This window comes from Salmo trutta, chromosome 22, assembly GCF_901001165.1.
Source record: "Salmo trutta chromosome 22, fSalTru1.1, whole genome shotgun sequence".
In the NCBI taxonomy this organism is placed as follows: domain Eukaryota; kingdom Metazoa; phylum Chordata; class Actinopteri; order Salmoniformes; family Salmonidae; genus Salmo; species Salmo trutta.
The window spans coordinates 28,924,165-28,935,639 of NC_042978.1; positions in this window are offsets into that span (position 1 = coordinate 28,924,165).

Genomic DNA, 11,475 nt, shown 5'->3' on the forward strand with positions numbered 1-11,475 from the left:
GTCACCAGAATAAGACCCTCAATATTTATTGGAAAGGAGCAACAAGCGCATCACCTTGCACTTTCACCACCCTGTGAAGTTCATCATAACTTATTTCATCTGTAGCCTAACGTTGTCTGGGAGGACCACACAATGTGTCATCGCGTGACTCCAAGTTTACTTTGATAGGATGGTTATTATATCAGTGGCACAGTGGTCTAAGGCACTGCATCGCACTACAGGCTGGGGTTCGATCCCAGGCTGTGTCACAACCAGCCGTGACCCAATTGGGTTAGGGGAGGCTTCCCTTGGCTCATCATGCTCTAGCGACTCCTTGTGGCGGGCCGGCACCTGCAAACTGACTTCGATTGTCAGTCAAATGTGTTTACTCTGGCACATTGGTGCTTCCGGGTTAAGTGAGCAGTGTGTTAAGAAGCAGCGCAGCTTGGCGGGTCATGTTTCTGAGGACACATGTCTTGACCTTCGCCTCACCTGAGCCCATTGAGGAGTTGTAGCGATGAGAATATATCATAACTAGCAATTGTATATGATGAAATTGAGGAGAAAAATGGGGCAAAAAAATAATATTTGGTTATAAAAGTGTTTCCACTGACATTTCTCACATAATTAATTTTACCGACACAAAAAGATCCCACCTTGTCTTGCGTATTTTGTTTTGTGTTGACATTTGGAAAGTTTACCAATAAATGTTCTGTTTCCATCAGGCCTGTCATGACATTTTTTATCTGACATGTACTTTACTGGAAACCTGGTTATTGAGTGAATCCCTTTTCTGTTTCCTTCTTCAACCTGGTCTCAGAGCATTCCGTATTCTGTATGCAAATCCAAGACACTCCCTTCGGTATATGTTATGTTTCTTATGGTATGTATTCATTTGTGGATGTCCATCACCCATTTCATATGATATGTTACGAATTGCAATTTGTATTTTATGTTATACATTTTCTAAACGTACAATATGTTACAAATTTGCAATAAAACATTTGCAATAAAAAAAAATTGGGGAGGGCACACGGGTAGTTTGGCTGGGCGAGGATTAAGCCCCAAGGCAAATCCCCGTGCTTTTTTTTAGGCAACATATGACTGGACAGGTCCCGTGCTTAGGGGTAATGCGTACTGTGGCGAGGCCAAGTATTTTCAGGCCGGTGTGCGCAGTGCCAGCGCCCCGCATTTGCCAGGGGGAAGTGGGCACTCAGCCAGTACGGGCGGTGCCAGTCCTGCGCTCGAGACCGCCAGTGCGCCTCTACGGTCCAGTGTTTCCTGGTCCTCGTACTAGCCTTGAAGTGCGTGTCTCCAGTCTGATACCTCCAGTACCAGCACCACGCACTAGGCTTCCAGTGCGTCAGCCCAGTCCCAGTCCAGAGTGTCCGGCAACAGTACCTCGTCCAGAGTATCCAGCAACAGTACCTCGTCCAGAGTGTCCGGCAACAGTACCTCGTCCAGAGTGTCCGGCAACAGTACCTCGTCCAGAGTGTCCGGCAACAGTGTCTAGTCCGGCACCGAGTGAGACGGCCTACAGTCCGGCACCGAGTGAGACGGCCTACAGTCCGGCACCGAGTGAGACGGCCTACAGTCCAGGGCTCCTAGAGTCGCCCTACAGTCCAGAGCTCCCAGAGCCCAGTCCAAGGTCTTCAGTGACTGGCCTCAGGCAGAGGGGGTGGTTTGGTCCTGTAGGGGATTAAGGCCTGAGCCTAAGCCACCTCCACTGTAGGAGGTTTGGGGAGGGGGGGTGTAGCACAGGAGCCGGGGTCTGCACCTTTTGGGGGGGGGGGGGGGTACTGTCACGTCCTGACCAGTAATAGGGGTTATTTGTTATTATAGTTTGGTCAGGACGTGGCAGGGGGTGTTTGTTTCATGTGGTTTGGGCTATGTATTTAGGCAGAGGGGTATTTGTTTTATATGGTTCAGGGTGTGTGTATGTAGAGGGGTGTTGGATTTATGTGTTCCGGGGTTTTTGGTTTATGTTCTTGTTTTGTATTCTAGGGTTTCTATGTTGTGTGTTTCTTTGTTGGCCTGGTGTGGCTCTCAATCAGGAACAGCTATACATCGTTGTTTCTGATTGAGAGTCATACTTAGGGAGCCTGTTTTCCACCTGTCCCTTTGTGGGAGATTGTTTTTGCACTGCTGTGTTACAGCCTGCAAAACTGTCGTTCTTGGTTTATTGTTTTTTCGTGTTCACCTATAAATAAAATAATGATGAGCACGCAAACCTCTGCGCCTTGGTCTCTACCCTACGACAACCGTGACAGCAAGAGAAACCTAATGCATATGTGTGTCATATGTAAAGCTAAACCACAACTCATCAATGCTATCCACATTAGCTCTATTTCATAAACATCTCAGGTGACTAATACAAAATGTGTTGGATGATTCTCTAACCTTTATGTGTGTGTTTCACTCCAGTTATACAGTAACTGATGCACATGTGGGAACAATATCTGATACACACAATATGTTCAGCGCCATGGGGAAATATACTGCAAATATCAAATTAATGAATAAATATGAGAAGATCCCTTACAAGAGGGTTATTGCTTGAGCTGTAATTGGTCACATTGATGATATAATTGTTTAAAGGGAATACAGATTTGCATTTATAACTGAAGAGGATGGAGATATTGAGGAAGTTGAATAAGAGGCAGTTAAAGAAAATCAAGGACAAATATGATTAGGATTTATTTATTTTCAACCAATGACTCTTAAATATGTACCTTCCCCACTGGCATGTAGAAGCACTCAAAACAAAATATAATTCTGCAATCATTCAGCGCTCAAGCCCAGAAGTCATATCTATAGAACGTGGATCAAAATGATAGCAATGGCCCACCTGAGTGTATTACACTGTAATACTTGGATGTGCCATTAGATTATTAGAGCATCCATCCAAAAATGTCTCCTCTTTTTGGGTCCAGCTGTTCCATTATCTTTTACCATATTAACCTGAGACCGACCCTTAGCTCAAAGGCGAGTGCAGTAATGAACCAGTACTATTTCCTGTCAGTGTTTACACTTGACTCATCCACACCCTTCTGCACTTCCTACGCTAATCTGTAACTGTCTCTCTCTAACTCAAATTCCCTCCTCCTTGCTTGATTACTGTAAGATGGGTTCATCTGTGGAGGTCATTGTGATTGTCATTTTCCTGATTAGTATTACTACCAAATAGTAGCTCATGAAATGCGAAACACGATGGCTGTATCTGAAGACAGTACTAGTTCCAGGGGAGGAGCCTTTGATCCTCTTGTCCAATGCGCTTTGAAAGGGGGTGAGGAATTGGAGGAAACAAGTATGGAGGAAGCAAGGATTTGATGACTAGATGCAGCTTTTGTGACTCATTAGTACTCAGGGAGATCTCACTTCTCAAGAGTCTTAACTACATTCCCCAATGAACATACAGTACCACTCAGCGGCACAAATTGGGTACGATGAGCATAACCTTCTTTACACTGTATGTGGTCATGATATGTACAGTTTTTGTTTCCTTCCAAACCTGACTGCTAAAACCTCTTGTTTTTCAATGAAACAGATGCCTTTGGCTGAAATGTGGTGAAATGTCACAACCGTTTACGAGTTCTAGATCACACTGCAGTCTGAGTTTGGAGATGGGTAGGAGGTCTAGATTGGCATTTGTATGCCCAGCTCTAATTGGCTTGTTTGAGACGGGACCAGAGGTATTGTGGGAAGGTTACTTTCTCTGTGACGTATCACTGGAGTAATTACATTTAGCCATGCTCACCTCAACTTCTCTGATCATAGCATTGTTACCTCAGTACTGCTGAGCCTGTAGAGAAAGTGTCATGAAGTGAATAAATATATTTCCTATCCAGACATGTTGCTTATATAAGCCTAGCATACATTGTCCATAAAGGTGATTTTCAATTCAAAGAAAAAACGTCCTCTTATTCAGTCTATCATTTTATTTATTTACGATGATTTTGGATGGAGATTGTTCCATTCTCAAATAATTTTCCCTGCCCTATTGTTTACAAACTGCCCAGAAAAATCACCCACAGACAGGTGTTGTCTTCCTATAAATAAATATGATTAACCTTATCAATATGGCAAGTCACTGACAATATTGCATTTCTTGGGGAAATTAATGATTAGAAAACAGCTGTACACAGCTCATATACCAGTGTCCTGTGAGTGTCTACAATTATCCTCTGTTTTTCCATCTTTAGTGAGCTGTGGAAAAGCCCCTCTGGAAGCAGTAAATACTGATGTGCAATGATAATATAGCGCTCATTGTGTCTCTGAGAGGAGAAGGCTGTTATCAAGATCCATTTGTCTGGTGAGGAATCTCAATAGAGCGAAGCAAAGACCGGTTGACACTATCATAGAATATGACTGAATATTGTCACTCTAATAAGATATCCACACTAGTTCATGTCATATAAATGAAATCACACATTCTAGTTCTGTGGTTCATCCTTTACCCACTGATCTCAATTTGCTAGTCCATCCTACAAACAAGAGTGTGTACTATACCCTAAATATTATTTTAGCCCTAAGGTTTTCCATCTAGGTCATTCGTGACTCCATGATAGAGAAATCCATGCGCTTGAAATCATGGTCAGACTAATATCCTTTACCTTGATCTCACTTTACATAATGAGTAATTATATTATTATAACAATAATGGTCAGCAGAGCAGCAAAAGTAGCATGCATGTTTTTCAACCCTCAGTCAGTTCAAAAACTGACCACACGAATGTAATTCTGAACATTGAACAGAGGGTTTTGGACCACAAACAAACCCTTTCAGAACATTTTGTTTGAGAAGCAACAGTTTCTATATAAACGAGGAGAGGAGTTAAAAGTTCTCTATTATATCTGCCAGAGCACACTACAGAATGTGAAGTGGAGATTAATATAATCAACAAAATCTTAAATCACCTGCTAAGGCTACAGGCACCAATGGTAATTACACTTGCTTTCATATTGTGTAATTATTTTTTAAATCAGATTCTATGCTCAACTAATTGCTTATCATCATCTTTTTGTATTCATTTAAAAAATGTCACACACATACACACCCTACCCCCTCCCTACCACCACCACCACCACCTCAAACTGTCTCTGCTTTGTACCATTTCTCCAAATATTTAAATAATGATTTATTATTATTTCTATTTTTATGGGCAGGTGGGACGGTAGCGTCCCACCTGGTCAACATCCGGTGAAATTGCAGAGCGCGAAATTCAAAAATAGCAAATTCAAATATTTAATATTTTTTTAAATATATGTGTTATACATCAAAATAAAGCTTAACTTCTTGTAAATCCATCCGCTGTATCAGATTTCAAAAAGGCTTTACGGTGAAAGCAAACCATGCGATTATCTAAGGACAGCGCCCCGCGTACAAACACATGAAAATCATATTTCAACCAGGCAGGTGCGCCACAAAAGTCAGAAATAGCGATATAATTCATGCCTTACCTTTGAAGATCTTCTTCTGTTGGCACTCCAAAATGTCCCAGAAACATCACAAATGGTCCTTTTGTTCAATAATGTCCTTCTTTATGTCCCAAAAATTTCAATTTATTTGGCGCGTTTGATTCAGAAATACACCGGTTTCAACTCGCCAACATGCCTACAAAGTATCTAATAAGTTACCTGTAAACTTGGTCCAAACATTTCAAACAACGTTCTTAATCCAACCTCAGGTACCCTAAAACGTAAATAATCTATCAAATTTAAGACAGAATAAACTGTTTCCAATACCGGATAAAAGCAACGTGAAGCTCGCTCCAGTTCACACGCATCAAAACAGTAGAGTCCACCTGGAGTGACACTTACAATGAATAGCACTACTTCTTCATTTCTCAAAAGAAAAACATCGAACAATTTCTAAAGACTTTTGACATCTAGTGGAAGCCATAGGAACTGCAACCAGGTTCCTAATAATAACGGTATCCCATAGAAAATAAATGGAAAATCCTATGACCTCAAATTTTTCTCCCCTGGATGGTTTGTCCTCGGGGTTTTGCCTGCCATATCAGTTCTGTTATACTCACAGACATTATTTTAACAGTTTTAGAAACTTTAGAGTGTGTTCTATCCAAATCTACCAATTATATGCATATCCCAGCTTCTGGGCCTGAGTAACAGGCAGTTTACTTTGGGCAAAATACGGCTCCCTACCCAAGAGAGGTTAATTTACAGACTAGCATACACAAATCATAACATCCTTGTGCAAGATGCCAAGTTACATGGTTAAATATAACACAATCTCACACACCACCTATCATCACAACCGTTGAGCTCTACTCATCCAGGACCTCTATATCAGGTGGGATGAAAGGAAGGCCCGGAAAATCGTTAAAGACTCCAGCCACTCGCCTCCCGAGTGGCGCAGCGGTCTAAGGCACTGCGTCACAGTGCTTGAGGCGTCACTACTGACCCGGGTTTGATCCCAGGCTGTGTCACAGCCGGCTGTGACTGGGAGACCCGTGAGGTGGCGCACAATTGGCCCAGTGTCGTCCGGGTTAGGGGAAGATTTGGCCGGTCGGGATGTTCTTGTCCCATCACGCTCTAGCGACTCCTTGTGGCGGGCCAGGCGCCTGAAAGCTGACTTCGGTTGCCAGTTGTACGGTATTTCCTCCAAAACAATGGTGTGGCTGGCTTCCGGGTTAAGTGAGCAGTGTGTCAAGAAGCAGTGCGGCTTGACAGGGTCGTGTTTCGGAGGACGCATGGCTCTCGACCTTCGCCTCTCCTGAGTCCATACAGGAGTTGCAACCATAGACTGTTCTCTCTGTTTCCACACTGCAAGCGGTACCGGTGCATCAAGTATGGCACCAACAGGCTCCTGGAACAGCTTCTATCCGCAAGCCATAAGACTGCTAAATAGCTAACAAAATGGCTACAAGGACTATCTGAGTTGATCCATGTATTTTATTTTATAAAAATGTTGCACTGTCTCTATGCACACTCACAGGGCCCTACACACTCACGGACACTGGCACTCCGTAACACACACACAAACACTCACTCCATCATTTGTTCACACTCACATAATATGCACATACATTTATACTGACTCTACGCACACCCACTCACATACGAATCATCATATACACTGCTGCGACTCTGTTTATATCCTAATGCCTAGTAACCTTACCCCTATCACTCCAGTATCCATGCACATTGTAAATATGGTACTAGAAATGACTGACTGTATATATACTGAACAAAAATATAAATACAACATACAACAATTTCAATGCTTTTACTGAGTTACAGTTCATATAAAGAAATCAGTCAATTGAAATACATGTATTAGGCCCTAATCTTTGGATTTCACATGACTGGGCAGGAGCGCAGCCATGGGTGGGTCTAGGAGGGCATAGGCCCACCCACTTGGAAGCCAGGCCCGCCCACTGGGAAGCCAGGCGCAGCCAATTCAAATGAGTTTTTCCCCACAAAAGGGCTTTATTAATACAGACAGAAATACTTCTCAGTTTCATCAGCTGTCTGGGTGGCTGGTCTCAGACAATCCCGCAGGTGAAGAAGCCGGATGTGGAGGACCTGGGATGGTGTGGTTACATGTGGTGTGCAGTTGTGAGGCCGGTTGGATGTACTGCCAAATTCTCTAAAATTCTCTAAAATGACATTGCCTTTTATTGTCCCCAGCACAAGGTGCACCTGTGTAATATCATGCTGTTTAATCAGGTTCTTGATGTCACACCTGTCAGGTGAATAGATTATCTTGGCAAAGTAGCAATGCTCACTAACAGGGATGTAAACAAATTTGTACACAAAATTTGAGAGAAATGAGCTTTTGTGTGTATGGAACATTTCTGGGATCTTTTATTTCTGCTCATGAAACATGTTGCGTTTATATTTTGGTTTCAAAATAGCATGCTTAGTTACTTACTCATGTTCTTATTTGTTATTTTTATTTCTCTTGTGTTTTTGTTCTACCTTATGTTATTTTTAGTATTACATTGTTATTGATTACTTCATTGTTGGGTTTAGGGCTTGCAAGAAAGACATAGTTGTGCATGTGACATTTAAACTTAACTTGAAACTGGAAAGAGACTACTGCTTAGTAAAATTGCCACAGCTTTTGAGCATACTGTAATTCAGTTGGGAAGACCACCAGTATCTTTATGTTTAAGTGCAATTTGCTAATGACGACGAGGACTATCCACAGAAAATGAGGTTACGACGTTGGATATGCAGTCAACAAACCAGGTTCCTGTTGAGATTATGTGAGCCCTAGTGAGCCCTGTTCATGAGTGCTTGGACATAGGGCTCAGTATTACAGGGGAGGCAGATGACACTACTCTGCCACACTGGTTTAGATGACATGTGAAGAGGAAGGTCACAACAACAACACAGCAGTAATACACACTTCAACTGTGCAGCGGATACCAACACAAGGTCAATAATATTGGAGGACCCTTGAAAGAAAATAGGGTGCAGGATACTCATACATTTCCTACACAAAAAGTACATGTTTTCAACAACTTTCACATACCAAATTAATATTTTGCTGGTCGCCTTGAACAATTGTACACGATCTTCTTTTAGGTTTGCAGTATAGTAGCCAAGAGTACTCATATTATTCATTATTATTAATTGTAATCATTAATATCATTATTCCTGGCAATAGAACAAGACATGGATGAAACACAGATATGACCATTTGAACATGCTAAAACAGGGCCACACAAAATGTTCACCTGATATCAACTCATCATAAAATGCTTATTTAGAGACCTTTCTGATTATTAATCAAAGATAGAAAGGCTGTCAATGTTTTCATCACCAGTGTGAATGTACACACAGATTCCATCATTCTCCCTCGACGCTGCAGTTCCGGTTGAAAAGCCCTTTTGTTTGCAGGTCACATCTGCATGTTATTTGCTGTGCATGTTGTAAGGGGTTCCCACAGCGACGTAGTAGGCTACACTCCTGCCAGGTTCATTTACAAGAGACACCTCTTGCCTCCGGAGGTGTGGTGGTCGAGCTTACAAAATGGGAAAAGTGGAGTGACCGGGCAGGTTTTAACACCTTGCCAAAGGGCTTGCTGGTCATATGCAGTGATTGCAATCAAAGCCGCCTGACGTTATTGTTTTGTGTCAACACTTCTATCGACAGAATGTCTACGTGGGCACTGACATCTTACTTTGACATTTTCAAAATATATAAATATTTGGACAGTGAGATCAAGCACCAAAATAGCAGGACCAGCGTGTGAATCACGACCACGGCAAGCAGAGCTTGTGGCATAAAATAAATGTGTGTTGGTAAAAGCTAATGGCTGTGTATGTGTGTGGGCTGTCAGAACCACAGGATACACATTAAACATGTTGGGCTAAAACAGGCTCATTTTCCTCGAACGCACTGAACCAAACACACGCGTCAGCATGTCACATTGAACTACTCAGGACTATTGTGAGAAGTTTTCTGGGAGAAGTCAATGTAAAGTGTCACCACCAAATTAAGAGTTTATTCCAAAACGCTATATATCCTTTAACTAAAATGTTGGTAAATTTGAATTTCATTGTTTAAAGAACTTATGAAAGATATTGGTGTGCTTTGTCACCATCTAATCATGGAATGGGGTTCAGTGACAGACATGTATTTGTTTGAAATCTATCACTTAATGGTTTCATTTCAGAGAGACAAATAATCATGTTTTGTTATAAAACACTATATATCCTCCTCACTCTCAGAGAAATAAGTAGTACTGCTAGGTTTTACAGAGTCAAATGTAACAAATAACCATTTTTTGAATGAAGAACTGTACGAATGATGCATTTGTGACATCAATATAAAACAGTTTTATTTTTAAATGAATCATATATATATACGAGATCTGTAAATAAAATATTTACATTTTACATTTTAGTCATCTAGCAGATTCTCTTGATTAAACAGCATGATCATTACACCTTGTGCTGGGGACAATAAAAGGCCACTCTAAAATGTGCAGTTTTGTCACACAACAAACACAATGTCACAGATGTCTCAAGTTTTGAGGGAGTATGCAATTAGCATGCTGACTGCAAGAATGTCCACCAGAGCTGTTGCCAGATAATTTAATGTTATTTCTCTACCATAAGCCACCTCCAACATTGTTTTTGAGAATTTGGCAGTACGTCCAACCGACCTCACAATCACAGACCACGTGTATGGCGTCGTGTGGGCGAGCGGTTTGCTGATGCCAACGTTGTGTACAGAGTGCCCCATGGTGGCGGTGGGGTTATGGTATGGGCAGGTATAAGCTGAGGACAAGAAACATAATTGCATTGTATCAATGGCAATTTTAATGCACAGAGATAACGTGACAAGATCCTGAAACCCATTGTGAGGCCCATTTTTTTAAGGTATCTGTGACCAATAGATGCATATCTGTATTCCAAGCACAGGAGGTTGGTGACACATTAATTGGGGAGAACGGGCTAGTGGTAATGGCTAGAGTGGAATGGTATCAAATGCATGTGTTTGATGCCATTTCAATTGCTCTGTTTCAGCCATTATTATGAGCCGTCCTACCCTCAGCAGCCTCCACTGATTCCCAGTCATGGGAAATTCATAGATTAGGGCCTAATACATTTATTTAACTTTACTGATTTCCTTATATGAACTGTAATCTTTGAAATTGTTGCATGTTGCATTTCTATTTTTGTTCAGTATAGCTTCAATGACTGTAATTTTCATCCATATTAAAGGGATCGTTCAAGATTTTGAAAAGGAAGCCTTTTATCTACTTCCCCAGAGTCGGATGAACTGGAACAGCTAGCTTGCTAATTGTTCCTGTAAACTTCCAGTCATTGCGCTAGTTAGCATTGGCTCGTGAAACTACCTCTAACTTTCTTCATACTGGACGCAGAGACATAAAAATAGTATCCACAATGGTATTATGTTGTAGCCAGCGATATTCATTCAATAATTTGAAAAAATCCCAATTTTTATTTTTTCAGAATATTCTTTTATTTAATCACGGACCCTTGCAGTACCTCTGAGAACCCCAAGGGAGCCACGGACCCCAGTTTGAAAACCTCTGATTTAAGACGCTCCTATTCAGCTGCTCATTTGACGCATTCACAATTCCTTTATGGAATTATTGCCATCTCTTTGACCTAATGAGATTAATTTGGACAATAAATGATTGTGTACCAGTATTTTATTTAATGTGTCAAATGATAATGCATATAGGCTACTGTATAAACACTGCTCTACTTCACTTCTCTAAAAACAAAATGTAACATCACACTAAACATTTATTTTCATATTAAAGCAATAACTGTGTTCAAAGTCTTGTTGTGGGATGTGAGAAGCTCAGTACGTCTTAGTGCACTCCTATAATCAGATATCCAACACCGCCAACTCCAACATCCAGTTATCTCAAAGAGCCATGCTTGGCCAGTAGTTCCCCATCATTCTAAAGACTCCAGGAGAGCCATGGGTACCCTTGGGCCCAAACCATGCCAGAGAGCTGAAAATGACTTGGCGAGAAACACAC